This window comes from Odocoileus virginianus, chromosome 5 (genome assembly GCF_023699985.2).
Source record: "Odocoileus virginianus isolate 20LAN1187 ecotype Illinois chromosome 5, Ovbor_1.2, whole genome shotgun sequence".
Classification (NCBI taxonomy): domain Eukaryota; kingdom Metazoa; phylum Chordata; class Mammalia; order Artiodactyla; family Cervidae; genus Odocoileus; species Odocoileus virginianus.
In genome coordinates, this window is record NC_069678.1 from 69,779,484 (window position 1) to 69,798,327 (window position 18,844).

Below are 18,844 nucleotides of genomic sequence, written 5' to 3' on the forward strand. Positions count from 1 at the left end.
TGGCTACTGTTTTTATTTTTAGTTAGCTGCCATTAAAGTGCTCACTGGATGTAAGGCATGAGGTTAGGAATCGTTGTAGCAATGTGTGGGGAGGAGGAGTTACTAACATCACTTTACAAATGAGGAAAAGGCTCTGAGAAGTTAGCCCCCCCACCCTCATGGTGGGGAGCAGACTGAGTGAGCAGCCGTCAGGCCTGGAGGGCGTGCAGTCTGACCCCAAGGAGTGCCCTTTCACATCTGTGTCTCTTCAGTCCTGTGCTCAGGCCCCAGTCCTGAGCTTGGAGTCTCCCTCAGACACATGTCCTTTGAGCATTGTTCCAGGCCCTTCTGTCACACACAGGGCTGTGCATTTCTTTGGCCTGGCTATTAATCATGGTGACCTGGGTTGGACCACTCTGCCCCACTCACACGCCATGGGAGCTTCTACTTGGCCTGGTTGTCTCTACTCTGAAGGAACAGGAGTCTGAGGCTGAAAACCTATTCCAGTTTTCTTTTTTCCCCTAAATACCGATTGCATCTGTTTCTCCCCCTTATTCCCTCCTCCAACCTGCTCGCTGTTATTCTCAATACAGTACCTCTTGTCAATGAAAGTATAAGGACCATGATGATGACAGTGATGGGTTCTAGTTTGTTTCAGATTTAGACATTCAGTGATAATTGAAAATATCAAATGTGTTTGGATTTGTTCACAAAAACACAGGTGATAATATTAGCAGACATTTATTGAGAGTTTACTATGTGCCAGACCTATTCTAAGCACTTAACTGTTTGAAGCACTAGTTGCTTAGTTATGTATCTAATTTTCAGGGCATCTTAAGTGATAGGTACTGATACCAACTGCAGTCTCCATGGTCTGCCGGGAGGTGGGTTTCTGTTTGGAGCAGAGCCAGCAGAGCCCTCAGCATTTTCTTCTACTCATCTTTTTTTTCTTGATGTTAATTGGTTGGTTGGGCACCATTCACTTTGCAGCATGCCCTGCAGATGATGCACATGAGTGGAGAAATAGAAGGGCGAGGAGCTAGAGTTTATTAAACAGGCATATGCTGGGCATGGGACTCCAGTCTTTACCCATGTAATCATGCGTCATGTTGACAACAATCCTGTGAGATAGGTATGTTCTTTCTCCTGTTAGGTGTGAGGTTACTGTGAACTGGAGCTGTTCAGTGACTTATTTTCCTCACATTGTTACATGACAGAGTCAGGATTTGAGCCCAGATCTCTCTTTGCATGAAGCTCAAACTTTTGCAGGGCTTTGAGTTCTTCACTTTCTCCTCCCTCTAGTTTTAAGACTACAGTGTAAACAAAATAGATGATGTGCCTGCCTTAAAGAGACTTACACTCTAGGATAAGGAAGATGTGATGCATACATACAATGGAATACTATTCAGTCATGAAAAAGAAAGAATGTCATTTGCAGCAACATGGATGAAATTCGGGATTATCATACTAAGTGAAGAAAGCCATGAAGAAACAGACACTGTTTGATGAAATCAGTTATATGTGGAATCTAAAATATGACACAGATGAACCTAGCTATTAAGCAAAAACAGAATCACAGACATGGAGAACAGGCTTGTGGTTGCCAAGGGGAAGGGGACGTGGTGAAGGGATAGAGTGGGAGTTTGGGGTTAGAAGATGCAAACTATTATATATAGAAGAAATAAACAACAAAGTCCTACTGTATAGCACACAGAAGTATATTCAATATCATGTGATCATAATGGAGAAGAATGTGAAAAAGAATGTATATGTGTATACATATATATATGTGTGTGTGTGTATGTATATATCATTAATCACTTCACTGTACAGCAGAAATTAACACAACATTGTAAATCAATTAAACTTTAAAATGTAGAAAAGAAGGAAGGATATTTGGTGGAAGGCAGTCAGAGGTCAGATCAAACAGGGCTTTGTGGAATAGGGTAAGTGAAAGTGAAAACTGTTCAGTTGTGTCTGACTCTTTGCGACCCGTGGACAGGCTCCTCTGTCCATGGAATTCTCCAGGCAAGAATATTGGAATGGATAGCTATTCCCTTCTCCAGGGACTCGTCACAGCCCAGGAATCAAACCCAGGTCTTTTGCATTGCAGGCAGATTCTTCACCACCTGAACCACCAGAGAAGCTCTTACTGGAATAGGGTAAGAACCTGGGAATTTATGCCAACTTCCTTAAAACCTGGAATAAAGTTAGCCATGTGACCCTGAGCAATCCCTTTATATCTCTGAGTCTGCAGGTCTTTAATCTGTTTTATGTGGGTAGTAATCCCTTTCCTATGTATATCTCAGAGATTGACCATCAAATGACAAGGAAATCTAGAAGCATTCTTCAAAAGTCACAGAGAAAGATGGCTAATTTACCAGATATATTTATCTCTGTAAAAAAGAGGAGTCTTGGGAGGACTGATTTATTAAAAAAAAAAAAAAAGCTGAGCAGTGGAGTTCCTGAGCGCCAGGTCTCATTAACTAGAAGTAATACTGATGATGATAATAAGAATAAATATTCAGTAGGCTCTTACTGTGTGCCAGAAACCAAGCTTTGATCTTTAAATATATTGTTATTTACTCCTAACATCACTGTATAAGACATCGGTACTGTTATTACCTTCGTTTGACAGTTGAGGGGTGAGGCATAGTGACACTGTCTCTGTTTCCATGTGTTTGGTTGTAAATAACAGAAAACTCAACAAGTGGCCTGAAGAATTAAGATGTTTATTTTTGTTATATTATTATATGAAAAGAAGAGTGACAGTAAACTAGTGCTGGGAAGTCTGCTTAAGAAAAGCATCAAGAACCCAAGATCTCCTGCTTTGCTGACCCATCATCCCTGCTGTGTGGTTTTTGTTTCTCTTGAGAGCAGAGTAGCTGCTATAGCTCCGGTTTTCTTGTCTCGGCGCCACGTCAGGAGAAAGGAGAGCGACTACAGGAAGCGCAAAAGCATCCGACTTGGGAGGCTTTGCCTTTTGGGGGAAGGGATGCATTTATCTGTATCTCCTTTGCCTCCAACCTTAGCTTAAAGGGAAGCAGGATCCTGGAATTTCACTTCTTAGCTGAGCAGGCCAAAGTGACAAAGTGTGTTGGTGAGCCAGACGCAGTCACACTGCTGGTTAATGGTGAAACATCTTTCAGCCAAGTCATGTAGACTCTTGGAGTCATACCTTTTACCACAGTGCCATGGCGTCACCCTACTGGGAGAGGCTTGGGAATCTTGGACCAGTTTTTAAACCTCCCTATGCCAATATTTTTATTTGTATGAGGGGAGTAATAATATTTAAACAATTGGGTTATTGGAAGAATAAAACAAATAGTCATAAAGTGATTACCACAGTGTCTGGCATATAGTCAGTGCTCACCAAGTAAAGGCGTGCCTTTATTACACATTGCAGATATTGTGTCTTTTACAAATTGAAGTTTTGTGACAACCCTAGTTGAGCAAGTCGATTGGTGCTGTTTCCCAAGATAATTTGCCCACTTCATATTTCTCTGTCATGTTTTGCTAATTCCTACAATATTTCAAACTTTTTCATTATTATTATATTTGTTATGATGATTTGTGGTCAGTGATCTTCACTGTTACTACTTTGACTCACTAGAGGCTCAGATGATGGTTAGCATTTTTATTAATAAAGTATTTTTTAATTAAAGTATGTACCTTAGTTTTTAGACATAATGCTATTGCACACTTAACTCAGTATAGTGTAAACCTAACTTTTAAATTAAAGTATAATTGATTTACAGTACATTCGTTCAGGTATACAACAGTGATTCAGTACTTTTATAGATTATATTCCGTTTAAAGTTATTATAAAACATCGGCCTGTATTTTCCTTGCTATACAGTATATCTTTGTATCTTATTTATTTTATACATAGTAGTTTGTACCTCTTAATCCCCTACCCCTGTCTTGTCCCTCCTCCCTTCCATCTTCCCACTGGTAACCACTAGATTGTTTGCTAGTTCTGTATCTGTTTTATTATATTCACTCATTTTTCTAATTTTTTAGATTCCACATTTAAGTGATTATGTACAGTGTTGGTCTTTTTCTATCTGACTTGTTTCATGAAACATAATATCCTCTGGGTCCATCCATGTTGTTGCAAATGACAAAACATCATTCTTTTTATGGCTCAGTAGTATTCCATTTGTGCATATACACCACATCTTCTTCATCTGTTCAGCTGTTGATGGACAGTTATGTTACTTCCATGTCTTACCTCTGTTGTAAATAATGCTGCTGTGAATATTGGGGTGTATATATTTTTTTGAATTAGTGTTTTTGTTTTCTTTGGCTATATACCCAGGAGTGGAATTTCTACTCTATTATTTATAGTCTATTACAGACTATATTTATAATAGACCATAGTTATTTGTAGTCTACTTTTTTTTCTGGCCATGTCACCTGGCCCATAGAATCTTAGTTCTCTAACAACGGATGAAACCTGCACCCCCTGTAGTGGAAGTGTGGAGTTAACCACTGGACTGCCAGGTAAGTCCCTGTTATTTATGGTTTTCTTGATGATAGCCAGACAGGTGTGAGGTGATATCTCATTGTGATTTTGATTTACATACCCCTGGTGATTAGTGATGTTGAGCATGTTATCATGTCTTATTGACCACATGTATGTCTTCACTTGAAAAATGTCTATTCAGGTCTTCTGCCCATTTTTAATCAGGTTATTTTGGCTTTGATATTGAGTTGTGTGAGCAGTTTATATATTTTGTATATTAACCCTTTATCAGACACATCATTTGCTAATATTTTATCTCATGCAGTTGGTTGTCATTTTGTTTTTTTGTTTGTGGCTTTCTTTACTGTGCAAAAGTTTTAAAATTAGGTCCCATTTGTTTATTTTTGTTTTTGTTTACTTTGGCTGAGGAGACAGATCCTCAGACACAACTTTTTTTCTTTTATTCCATTTATTTTTATTAGTTGGAGGCTAATTACAACATTGCAGTGGTTTTTGTCATACATTGAAATGAATTAGCCATGGGTTTACATGTATTCCCCATCCCGGTCCCCCCTCCCAGCTCCCTCTCCACCCGATCTCTCTGGGTCTTCCCAGTGCACCAGGCCCAAGCACTTGTCTCATGCATCCAACCTGGACTGTTCATCTGTTTCATCCTAGATAATATACATGTTTTGATGCTGTTCTCTTGAAACATCCCACCCTCGCGTTCTCCCACAGAGCCCACAAGTCTGTTCTATACATCTGAGTCTCTTTTTCTGTTTTGCATATAGGGTTATTGTTACCATCTTTCTAAATTCCATATATATGTGTTAGTATACTGTAATGGTCTTTATCTTTCTGGCTTACTTCGCTCTGTGTAATGGGCTCCAGTTTCATCCATCTCATTAGAACTGATTCAAATGAATTCTTTTTAATGGCTGAGTAATATTCCATGGTGTATATGTACCACAGCTTCCTCATCCATTCGTCTGCTGATGGGCATCTAGGTTGCTTCCATGTCCTGGCTATGATAAACAGTGCTGTGATGAACATTGGGGTGCACGTGTCTCTTTCAGATCTGGTTTCCTCAGTGTGTATGCCCAGAAGTGGGATTGCTGGGTCATATGGCAGTTCTGTTTCCAGCTTTTTAAGAAATCTCCACACTCTTTTCCATAGTGGCTGTACTAATTTGCATTCCCATCAACAGTGTAAGAGGGTTCCCTTTTCTCCACACCCTCTCCAGCATTTATTGCTTGTAGACTTTTGGATAGCAGCCATCCTGACTGGCGTGTAATGGTACCTCATTGTGGTTTTGATTTGCATTTCTCTGATAATGAGTGATGTTGAGCATCTTTTCATGTGTTTGTTAGCCATCTGTATCTCTTCCTTGGAGAAATGTCTGTTTAGTTCTTTGGCCCATTTTTTGATTGGGTCATTATATTTTTCTGGAGTTGAGCTGGAGGAGTTGCTTGTATATTTTTGAGATTAATCCTTTGTCTGTTGCTTTGTTTGCTATTATTTTCTCCCAATCTGAGGGCTGTCTTTTCACCTTGCTTGTAGTTTCCTTTGTTGTGCAAAAGCTTTTAAGTTTCATTAGGTCCCATTTGTTTATTTTTGCTTTTGTTTCCAAAATTCTGGAATGTGGGTCATAGAGGATCCTGCTGTGATTTATGTCGGGGAGTGTTTTGCCTATGTTCTCCTCTAGGAGTTTTATAGTTTCTGGTCTTACATTTAGATCTTTAATCCATTTTGAGTTTATTTTTGTGTATGGTGTTAGAAAGTGTTCTAGTTTCATTCTTTTACAGGTGGTTGACCAGTTTTCCCAGCACCACTTGTTAAAGAGGTTGTCTTTTTTCCACTGTATATCCTTGCTTCCTTTGTCGAAGATAAGGTCACCATAGATTCGTGGATTTATCTCTGGGCTTTCTATTCTGTTCCATTGATCTATATTTCTGTCGTTGTGCCAGTACCATACTGTCTTGATGACTGTGGCTTTGTAGTATAGTCTGAAGTCAGGCAGGTTGATTCCTCCAATTCCATTCTTCTTTCTCAAGGTTACTTTGGCTCTTCGAGGTTTTTTGTATTTCCATACAAATTGTGAAATTATTTGTTCTAGTTCTGTGAAAAATACCGTTGGTCAGACACAACTTTTATATGCACTGAGAAACCCAAAAAATTGTGTAACTCTCTTTATTGTGATATTTGCTTTATTCTGGTGGTCTGGAACTGAATTCATATCTCAGAGGTATGTCTGTACATATTAGCCATTTTTACTATTACATTGTTTTTGTCCTTACTGTTAGCAGACAGTTCAGTTTCCATGCCAGCATTTATGGAAACAGAATCAAACAAAATATGACATAACAAGGTTAAGTTCAGTGATGGAGTGCGGGGCAGCAGTAGCAGGTGTGAAGGAGAGATTGACGTTCCTCGGAGGTAAATGGGAAGATGTAAAAGAGGTCTAGTGCTTAGGAGTCCTAGTTATCACCCAGGTGGCCCAGGTTCGACTCCCGGTGTGGAAATGCCAACCAAAAAAGGGTCAGGAAGATCCCCTGGAAAAGGAAATGGCAACCCACTCCAGTATTCTTGCCTGGAGAGTTCCAGTGACAGAGGAGCCTGGCTGGCTACAGTCCATGAGGTTGCAAAGAGTTTGACCTGACTGAGCGACTGTCACTCTCACTCAAAGGGGTGAGGAAGTCAGGGATGAAAAGATGATTGTTTATAGAGATGGTGCTCTTTAGGTGGCAAAAAAAATAAAATAAAAAACGATGAAACTGGGCTCATCAGAATAAAAAGAGAAAAGATTATTCCTGACAGAGGGGACAGCATAAGCTGAAAGGGTGCAAAACCACAGAAGGGTCAGAGTGCATCACCTACTGGGGGAAGAGCTGGTCTTTCCAACAGGCTAAAAACTAGTGTGGGTGTGGGCAAGGTTCCTGAGCGATCTTCTTTATGCCAGGTGTTCCCCGAGCCCTAGTGACACAGTGAGCAGTGAGGGGCACACCTGCTCTCAAGAAGCACCTCCTGTTGGCACTGTATCGTCTCATCTGCTAAAAGGGGAAGAAGCCTCCGTGTCGTTAACTATCTGCTCTGTGCCAGATTAAAGGCTTAATGTTCTGTGGACATTGTCTCACCGAACTTCAAGGTCGTTAGTAAAGTGAAAGGCACTCAGCCGTGTCCGACTCTGTGCGACCCCATGGACTGGAGCCTGCCCGGCTCCTCTGTCCATGGAATTCTCCAGGCCAGAATACCGGAGTGGGTAGCCCCATTCCCTTCTCCAGGGGATCTTTCAAACCCAGGGATCAAGCTCAGGTCTCCTGCATTGCAGGCAGATTCTTTACATCTGAAGCAGGGTTGTTATTACTCTCTCCCTTTTACAGGTGAGGAACTGAGACCCAGTAAAAGTAAATTAGTTTTCCAGACCACCCAGCTCGTCAGGGGAACTGCAAGGATCCTGACTCAGTTTTCTATGACTCCTCACCTGTGCGCTCTGCTTCCTGCTCTGTTTCTCGAAACCTGTGGTCCACATCCACCCTCCCCACCCCTCGGTGATAAAATGCAACAATAACTGAGGGCACTTCAGAGCCAAATGCAGTATAAAACACCCCAAGGGCTGAGATTTTTTATTTTAAGAAAAGGGAAAGCCCTTTAGTCCTACAGTAAATTTCCACCAGCTTGTTAGTTATTCCGCAGCCAGGCTGAGTAGCCAGAGTGGAACTGTCCACGTTGCTTACGTGAAGGCAGATCACTTGATTGCAGTTCAGTGCCTTAGCTGTCACCGAGCCGCCTTCCTAAATATGATCCTTATTGCCCTGCTAACCCCTCTATAAACACCACTGCAGTGAAAGCATAAAACATTAAAAACATCCCCTGGGTGACTGCTATTGCCTTTTGAATTAACACCAGAAATGCTCATTTGAGAGAGGTGGTTTAACTCAAGCGATATTTCTTGACGGGTTAATGAAGATCATATGTTATACTTTAGCCTAATATAACACTATCAATTATTTAGTTATTTTTATTGATTGACCTCTTCCAGATTATTTAATAGTAGATTTTTCACTCTATAGAAGATTTAATGCTGAGCACTCAGGCACCTGCTTTCACCGTTACGAGTATCCTCTGAATATAGAGGTATGTGTGTGTATATGTATATTTTTTCTTTTTGGAAGAGACAAATTGCAGACCATTCTGGAATTAATGAATGTGATGCATAAATAAGCTTACTGAGTCTAAATGTAACAAAGACTGGAACTGCAGATGACACTAGAGAAAGGTTTCAAGGTAGATCATCACACCTGGATGATTAGAATTGCTATTTCAATATGCAAAAAGCAGACAGGCAGCCCTGGGAAGGGAGAGAACATGGCAAAACTAGTGTCACTACCAACAGTGAGAAGCAGCCCATAAAAAGCATCTCTGTCAGTGACTTTGTAACTGACAACTGGAAAGAGATAGGGAATCATGTCCATTTAGCTTGTGTTATGGGATTTAGTATGTGTTCCTATGGACTGTGCGGGGAGGAAAGATGAGACTGGAGGCAGGTTGCCTGGCATCTGCTTCTCTCGTGACACTGGATAGTTTTTTTTTCATTTATTTTATTGAAGTATAGTTGATTTTCAATGTTGTGTTAATTTCTGCTGTATAGCAAAGTGATTCACTTGTACATATATATACATGTTCTTTCATATTCTTTTCCATTATGGTTTATCATGGAGTACTGAATATAGTTCCTTGTGCTATACAGTAGGACGTTGTTTATTCATTCTATATGTAATAGTTTGCATCTGCTAATCCAAAACGCCCATTCATCTCTCCCCTTCTCGGTCCCCCTTGGTAACCACAAGTCTGTTCTTTGAGAGTCTGTTTCTCTTTTGTAGATAAATTCCATGTATAAGTGATGTATGATGTTTGTCTTTTTCAGTCTGACTTACTTCACTAGTATGATAATCTCTAGGTCCATCCATGTTGCTGCAGATGGCATTATTTCGATCTTCTTATGGCTGAGTAGTATTCCATTGTATACATGTACCACATCTTCCTTATCCATTCCTCTGTCCAAGGACATTTAGGCTGTTTCCCTGTCTTGGCTGTTGGAATGGGACTGCTGTGAACACACTGATCGGTTTGGTGACTGTGGGATGCATTGGTCCGCTAAGCCACATCCCTTGACTGGAGCCTAGCTCTCCTTCACTGAATTCCAGGTGCTTCATGGCTTGTGTGTGAGGCTTGTGATAGGAATACAGAATAGGAACAGTAGAATTGTGGAAAGGCAGGATACTGGGATGACAGGCATTTTCAAATGCAGGCAGATTAGCTTAGAATTTGTTCCTTGAAGTGTTGTCAAAATGAACATTTTTTTCTAAGGCCCATTCCCTGCCAGCCTTTTAACCGTCTCCATATACATATACTCAGCCATAGGTGTACGTATGTCCCCTCCCTCTTGCTTCTCCCTCCCGTCTCCCTCCCCATCCCACCCCGCTGCAGAGCCCTGAGTTCTCTGAGTCATTCCAAATTCCCTTTGGTTATCTATTTTACAGACAGTAATGTAAGTTTCCATGCTACTGTCTCCATAGATCCCACCCTCTCCTTCCTCCTTCTCCCAAGTCCATAAGTCTGTTCTCTATGTCTGTGTCTCCATTGCTGCCCTGCAAATATTTTCATCAGTACCATCTTTCTAGATTCCATATATATGTGTTAGTATATGGTATTTGTTTTTCTCTTTCTGACTTACTTCACTGTGTATAATAGGCTCTAGGTTCGTCCACCTCATTAGAACTGACTCAAATGTGTTCCTTTTTATGGCTGAGTAATGTTTCATTGTATATATGTACCACAGCTTCTTTATCCATTCATCTGTCAATGGGCATCTAGGTTGCTTTCATGTTCTAGCTATTGTAGATAATGCTGCAGTGGTCATTGGGGTACATGTATCATTTTTGATTTTGATATCCTCAGGGTATATGCTTAGTTAGGGGGATTGCTGGGTCATATGGTGGTTTTATTCCTAGTTTTTAAAGGAATCTCCATTCTGTCTTCCATAGTGACTGTCCATTTACATTCCCATTAACAGTGCAAGAGAGTTCCCTTTTCTTCACAGCCTCTCCAGCATTTATCATTAGTAGACTTTTTGATGATGGCCATTCTGACCAGTGTGAAGTGATATCTCATTGTAGTTTTGATTTGCATTTCTCTAATAATGAGCAATGTTGAGCATCTTTTCATGTGTTTGTTAACCATCTGTATGTCTTTTTGGAGAAATCTCTATTTAGATCTTCTTCCCCCTTTTTGATTGGATTGTTTATTTTTCTGGTATTGATTTGTATGAGCTGCTTGTATATTTTGGAAATTAATCCTTTGTCAGTTGTTTCATTTGCTATTATTTTCTTCCATTCTGAGGGTTGTCCCTTCACCTTGTTTATAGTTTCCTTTGCTGTGCAAAAGCTTTTAAGTTTCATTATGTTTCACTTGTTTGTTTTTGTTTTTATTTCCATTTCCCTAAGAGGTGGGTCATAGAGGATCTTGCTGTTATTTATGTCATTGAGTGTTCTGCCTATGTTTTCCTCTAAGAGTTTTATAGTCTCTGGTCTTACATTTAGGTCTTTAATCCATTTTGAGTTCATCTTTGTGCATGCTGTTAGGAAGAATTTCATTCTTTTACATGTAGCAGCCCAGTTTCCCCAGCACCTTTTATTGAAGAGGCTCCCCATGTTCGTTTTTTAAAGCATTTTTATCTCTTTGGCTTTGGGGAAGGATAACTTTGGTAAAGTCAGTGATTTGGCTACTCACATCTCTAGGGGCCACGGTGGAGCCACCTAGCCCATGGAATGGAAATCCTTTCCTTTGCATTCTGGTTCAGTTCCCTGGCAAGCTCGAGCATGTATATTTCTCTTCTCCTGCCAAGGCACAGGAGGTGTGTTCTGACACATGCTCTCATTTTGGTGATCTCTTAACCTTCTTTATTCCCCTGACATCTTCCATGGCAGAGTGAACCATTTGGACACTCGATTGCCAGATTTGGCAGCAGGTCTAAAGAGGCCCCATCTGCAGCTCTGGAAGGCTGGACGACGGTTTCCCCACGGGTCATGGAGAGATGCATTCATACTCTCAGGAAAATTACTAACAAACTCCTCTGTGGAAGCCACCTGGTGCTGCAGAACGGTGATGCTTGGGATAATCCCTTGGAAGATCAGTGTTGTTCTTTCTTTTCTCCAACAGCTTATACTCTAGATTATCCCAGGAAATCCCCAAGTGTGATTCTGGGCTTGTAGTCCACCTAAAGTTCTTATAAAGAGGGTTCTGTGTGGGAAAAGGTTGGGAAATGCCACCTGTTATGGACTGAATGTTTGTGTTTCAATAGTTACTCATATAGTGAAATGCTAACTCCCAGATGTGAAGATGTTTGGCTTACCAGGTGGTGCTAGTGAGTGGTCAAAATCTATCTGTTAATGCAAGAGATGCAAGAGATGCAGTTCAATCCCCAGGTCAGGAAGATCTCCTAGAGGAGGACATGGCAGCTCACTCCAGTATTCTGGCCTGGAGAATCCTATGGACAGAGGAGCCTAGCAGACTACAGTCTGTGGGGTCACAAAGAGTCAGGACTGAGTGAGCACTCACAGATGACGATGTTAATGGATGGGGCTTTGGAGAGACACTTAGTTTAGATGAGATCATGAGGGTAGTGCCCCCATGATGGGATTAGTGCCCTGTAAGAAGTGATACCAGAGAGCTTTCTCTCTGTCCCTGCCATGTGAAGATACAGCAAGAAGCCACCATCTGCAAGATAGGAAGAGAGCTCTCACCAGAAACAATCTGCTGGCGCCTTGATCTTGGACTTGCTGGCCTGCAGAAGTGTGAGGAGTAAGTGTGTTACTGAAGCGCCCAGGCTGTGGTCTGCTGTTAGGGCAGCCTGAGCTGACTAGGAAGCTTCCTGCACCATCTTCTTGGTGTTGAGCAGAACATCATGCATCATTTACCAGTGAAGGGGAGCGGGCTGGGGGGACTCCTTCTCCATGAAGGGGAGCAAGGGTCATCACAGTGCCAGCCACCAGCAGTAGAAGTCCAAGCACTTCTGCACTCTGCATCTTGGTATCAGAGTTGCTAAGGAAACAGTGCACTCAGGCACTGGATGGAACAGCTCTTATGTGGAGAAGAGACAGAACAAAATCAGCCCCAGTAGTAGTGCTGATCCCTCAAGGCAAAAGCAAGGCAATTGGCCTACACACCCTGACCATGGAGTCTGAAATATTGAAAGTTGGGAGTGTACCTGAGGGCCATTGGTGCACACCCTTAAACGGAACAGAGGAGAACACAGTGAGTCTGAAACAGGAAAAAATATTTCCATAAAGACAATAAGCCTGGCACAACTGTTAGCACTTGATAAAGGAGGATCCCAGGCCCCTCAGAGACCATTCTTCGGAGAAGGCAATGGTACCCCACTCCAGTTCTCTTGCCTGGAAGATCCCATGGACGGAGGAGCCTGGTAGGCTGCAGTCCATAGAGTCACGAAGAGTCCGACACGACTGAGCGACTTCACTTTCACTTTTCTCTTTCATGCATTGGAGAAGGAAATGGCAACCCACTCCACTGTTCTTGCCTGGAGAATCCCAGTGACGGCAGAGCCTGGTGGGCTGCCATTTATGGGGTCGCACAGAGTCGACAGGCAGACATGAATGAAGCGACTTAGCAGCAGCAGCAGGGACATTCTTCTGTGGCTGAACAGAGGTTGAGGGATTCCCTGCATGAGACTGCCACTCCCAACAGAGAATCACAGGGTTCATGGTAACACTAAAGGCTTTGAGAAATCCTGCAGTGGAGAGGAGAGTGTTTTCCATATGCTCCTGTACATAGAACCCATTTTCAAAACACTTCTATTCCCTAGTTTTCTCCAGATGTCACTTTTGGAAAAGTTGGACTAGGTCATAATTTGCCCTCCTTTGCTTCTAGCTTGGGAATCTGTGTGTCTGGATCAGACAGAACATGAGCATTGCCTTTTTTGTTTGATCGTGAGAATGGATGTCCGCTGATTGGCTTGTGTCTTAGTTTGGGCTGCTGTGATAAAGTACCAAAGAAACTATGTGGCTTATAAAGAATAGAAATTTATTTCTCACAAATTTGGAGACTGGAGGTCTAGATCAGGGTGCCAGTATGGTTAGATCCTGGTGAGGGCCCTCTTGAGGACTGTAGACTGCTGACTTCTGTGTGTTATCACATAGTAGAAGGGGTGAGGGAGCTCTCTGGGGCTTCTTAACACATACATACATACATACATACATACATGTATATATATATATATAATACACTAATTTCATTTGTGAAGGCTCTACCCTCAGACCTAATCACCTCCCCTCCATGATATAATCACCTCCCCAGAGCCCCACCTCCTAATACCATCACATTGGGGATTAGGATTTCAACATAGGAATTTTAGGGGGACACAGACAGCAACTTGACTCCAGAGCTTTAGGGAAAAGAGCAATAAGACATGGTCTGTCCTTCCGAAGCTCACAGTCTGATAGATAGTAAAATACGTAAATATCTGGTTATAGCCACAGCACCTCCATAGAACCAGGCACTATGCATATAATGTTTCATTTAGTCTTCACACTGAACCTGCATGCAGGTGATGTTCATCACCCTTTTGAAGGTGAGAACAAGGTTCAGGAAGGTTAAGTGGTTTGTTGCAGGCTGCAGGGTTGAGTTCTGACCTTTGCCCTCCTTCCCACTCTGCTTCATCGTGTAACCTACACTTACACAGCAGACTGACCCCCTTTAGCTGCCGCAGAAACACGGGGGTGTGAGAGTCCAGAGGAGGGGCAGGGCAATTTGTATTAGGGATTCAGCAGGGTGTACATTAGGTGTCAGCGAAAGTGAGTTGTTCTGCCTCCCGCCTCTTATCTGCCTGCCTTCAGCTTGAGCTTGGCCTGAAAGGAACTTGGAATTGAACTTCAGGGAAGTCTAGTGGCTTCTCTGGAAAGGGGAAGTAAAAGGTGAGGAAGGAGAAAACAGAGGGTGGGCTCCAGAGTCTGTGTGCCTAGCAAGCAAGGCTAATTTGGAAATGCACAAACATTCCTAGAGCCCCACTCTGAGCAGGACACCAAGATATCAATACAGAAAGGAGACAGCCTCAACCCCGAATCTCGAGTGGTTCTGAAGGAATCAGTTGCCACCCAAACAGAGCTACACATGGAGTGACTGGAGCGTGGAGGAGGGGAGCCGCTCCGTGCTTGCTGGAGTGGAGGGTGGTGGGAGGCAAGACAGGATCGAGACTGTCTTTAACAGGTGCAGAGTGGAAAGTGGGCTTCCCTGCTAGCTCAGCTGGTAAAGAATCCACCTGCAATGCGGGAGACCCCGGTTCAATTCCTGGGTCGAGAAGATCCCCTGGAGAAGGGAAAGGCTACCCACTCCAGTACTTTTGGGCTTCCCTGGTGGCGCAGATGGTAAAGAATCCGCCTGTAATGTGGGAGACCTGGGTTCAATCCCTGGGTTGGGAAGATCCCCTGGAGGAGGGCATGGCAACCCACTCCAGTATTCATGCCTGGAGAATCCCCGTGGACAGAGGAGCCTGGCGGGCTACAGTCCATGAGGTCGCAAAGAGTCCGACACGACTGGGCAGCTAAGCACAGCCCATAGTACAGAGTGGAAAGCAGTGCTTTCAAGAATAGTTGGGAGCTTACTGGAGCAGAGAGGAGTTGGCAAAACCAGGGCAGGGCCTGAGCAAGGGCTTCGAAGCTGAGGAGGATGGATGTTGGGGGCAGGGGGGCTGGCTAGAGATGTAGCTTGGAGATACAGGCAGCAGGAAAGGCAGGTGAGGGCTACCCTGGAAGAACTTCAGAGACCTGCCACATGGAGGCATTTAGACCATAAGCAGTTCCCATCTTAGTCTCCTCTCTAATATACACTGCTAATTAAATGTTTTTTTATAGACTCCAAGACCCGCATTAACATGGTCTACTTTTAATTCCATACAATGGGGGGAAAGTCTCTTGGTTTTATTGACTGCTTCTTTATCTGACTTCACCTAATTGGAAAATAAACAGATAAAATGATACCTTTACTGCTAATGAATAATTCATGTTCTCCTTGTCTTTTGTCATAAAAGAGAGCCCAGATCTGTCTTTAAATTAGGATATCTGGTAGGTGAGAGAAAAATGTGAGTGATTAACTCCAAATTGAGTTTCGTGTGAATTTCTGAGAGTCGGCGTCCTCCTCTGTAATGAAGTTTAGATTGGTTCATATAACGGTTCACCTGGCTCTGGTGGAGCCCAAATTCAGAACATATGAGTGCGATTGACCTGTTAATTTGAAATGGTTTAATCTGCATAAAAATAGATTGTATTAATTGTTTCCCATTAACCAGGGCTGACGATAATGTCTGCTTGAATTAGGCTGACTCTCCCTCTGTCTTAGCCCTTTGTGGTTTCATGTGCCCCAGACACAGGTAACTTCTCTCTCCTCCATGTCAGTCATCTGAACAGGATGGGCTGTGTAGCTCTCAGATTAGACAGAAACCCATCCACCATCTACAAATACAAGTACACATCCTCACACCAACTCCACCTCTTGACCCCTCTCTCAGAAGTGTTCCTCTTTTCTAATTAGCCTTGGTAACATTTCTCCACCCTAATCTCACTGGTTTGCATCATTTTCGAAATCTCGGTAAATAACTTTTAACTCCTTACAGCAGTCTGTGCTTCAGGAAAAAAAAAAAAAAAGAAAATAGAAGCCTGGAACTGAAAAAGCTGATTTAAAAAGTAATGTTGCTCTTAATTATTTTACAAACATATTCTGAGATCTCTAGGGGCTGGACACTTTGCTGGGGACTGAGGGTGTCCAATGTGTTTGCACCTGATTCTGCCCTTGAAGACATCATGGTCTGGTTCTGAAGATATTGCTTCCATGTAACAAAAGTTCAGTTATGGTCCAAATCAACTTTGTAGGGAAAGTCCCAGGCCACAGCTACAGTTGAATGAGTGATTGAATCCATGGAAGTAAGAAATACTGAAGTTTCCTGAATGTGCTCTGTGATTTGTTTTTCCTCCCATGATTATAAAGCTATGTCTTGTGCTTTGATGGGTCTGGAATAACTTTCCTGTGTATAATTCAATGAAATCATAGCCTTTTCTGGGAAGCCTTCCTCAGCCACCATCACCCTCTTGTCTCATTAGGTGCCCTATTCTGGGCTCTCGCAGCTCCTGTCATAAACAAACTACCATTGTATTTATCTTACCATTTGCTTGTCTCTTTCAGTCAGCTGGAATGAAAGGTTCAGTGTGCATAAATAAGGAGGCAAGACTGAAGATGGAATTAGGGGAGAATTAGATGGTATATCTTAGGCCTGCATTCCTCAGTGTGTGTTCCATGGACCAGCAGCTTTAGCATCTCCTGGCAGTGAATTAAAAATACAGAATCTCACCCTCCACCTCAGACCTACAGACTCAGCATCTGAATTTTTTTTTATTACTGAGTTATGGTTACTTTACAATGTTGTATTAGTTTCAAGTATATGGCAAAATGATTAAGTTTTACATATATTTATATACATTCTTTTTCAAGTTCTTTTCCATTATAGTTTATGAGAAGATAATGAGTATAGTTTCCTGTGCTATACATTAGGTCCTTGTTGTTTACCTATTTTATACATGCTAATTCCAAACTCCTAATTTATCTACATACACACACCCATACTATCCTTTTTGGTAACCATAAGTTTATTTTCTAGGTCTCTGAGTCTGCTTCTGTTTCATAAATAAGTTCATTTGTATCATTTTTTAGATTCCACATATAAGTGGTCATATGATAATTGTCTGTCTGTGTGGTAATCTCTAGGTTCATCTTGCTGCAAATGGGATTATTTCATTCTTTTTTATGACAGAGAAATATTCCATTGTGTATATATACCACATCTCCTTTATTCATCATCTTTTGATGGACATTTAGATTTCAGCACCTGAAGTTTAGCATACCTCAGTGGTTCATGTGTACATTAACGCTTGAGAAATACTTGGGTTTGTTTCTCAAACTTGGCTGTGTGTTGGAATCACCTGAAGGTCTTTGTAAAGTACTGATGGTTGAGTCCCACCCATACAGCTTCTGATATACGTGGTTGGGGTGTGTGCAGTTAGAAGCTCCCCAGGTGATGCTAATATGTGGCCACACACACAAGCCGCCTCTGGACTCTTGTTTGCTAACTTCTGTCTCCTATCATAGACCTCGCTGTGCTGTGCAGTCATTTTCACTTGTTGGTCTGTCTTCCCTGCCTCTCACGGACAAGGGCTCTCTTACACATCCTGAGACTCTTACATAGTATTTCTCACTGAATACTGGTTTCTTAAAGTGGATGGAAATGAACCAGAGTGGAGGCCTTGAGTGCTGAATTTGAGGACGACTGTGTGTGTGTGTGTGTGTGTGTGTGTGTGTGTGTGTGAGTTACTCTGTCCTGTCCAACTCTTTGCAACCCCATGGGCTGTAGCCCACCAGGCTCCTCTGTCCATGGAATTCTCCAGGCAAGAATATTGGAGTGGAATGGGTTGCCATTTTTCCAGAGGACAACATTTAGGAGAACTTATTTTTAAAAAGTACTGTCAATAGCTTGGATGAAGAATTGTGGCATCGTTATTAATATAGATGGCACAAAAATGATTCAGAATGTTCTCAGTTGGTTAAAGTCTACAGGATGTATCAAGTTGTGGGAGTTCAGAGTTGATGAGAAAAGGGTTGGGTGGGGAAGACCCAGTATATTCTCTCTTAACAAGAGGAGACTTCCAGGTTTAATTTAGTTAACCTCATGCCCTCGATGCTGCAACAGTGATTATTTATCTGGCTACTAAGAAAATCACAATATAGTTTTCAAATGCATTCATGGAAGTACAGTATTCACTCATACAAGGTACTAAATGGCTGTATCTTCTCTGGATACCATGCTTTATGAAAAAAACCAGCAGAGATATCACTTTGCAGGCAAAGGTCCGTATAGTCAAAGCTGTGGCTTTTCCAGTAGTCACATACGAATGTGAAAGTTGGACCATAAAGAAGGCTGAGTGGTAAAGAATTAATGCTTTTGAACTGTGGTGTTGGAGAACACTCTTGAGAGTCCCTTGGACAGCAAGGAGATCAAGCCAATAAATCCTAAAGGAAACCTACCCTGAATATTCATTGGAAGGACTGATGCTGAAGCTCCAATATTTTGGCCACCTGATGCGAAGGGCCAACACTTTGGAAGATATCCTGATGCTGGGAAAGATTGAGGGCAGAAGGAGAAGAGGGCAACAGAAGATGAGATGGTTGGATGATATCACCAACTCAATGTACATGGGTTTGAGCAAACTCCGGGAGATAGTTAAGGACAAGAAAGTGCTGCAGTCCATAGGGTTGCAAAGTGTCGAACTTGACTTAGCG

General features: G+C 42.2%; 1 protein-coding gene across 7 annotated transcripts in view; it reads left to right on the forward strand.

The window, feature by feature from the left end:
- Positions 1 to 18,844, forward strand: part of DAB1 (DAB adaptor protein 1) — a 1,301,090-nt gene that overhangs the window by 942,524 nt on the left and 339,722 nt on the right. The window contains exon 1 of one of the 7 annotated variants that reach the window (XM_070468110.1): positions 2,119 to 2,141. The exons of the other annotated variants lie outside the window; for them this stretch is intronic. The gene's annotated coding sequence lies outside the window, so the exon portion shown is untranslated. Of the gene's footprint in view, positions 1 to 2,118; positions 2,142 to 18,844 lie in introns of those variants that run through there. 7 annotated transcript variants of the gene reach the window in all.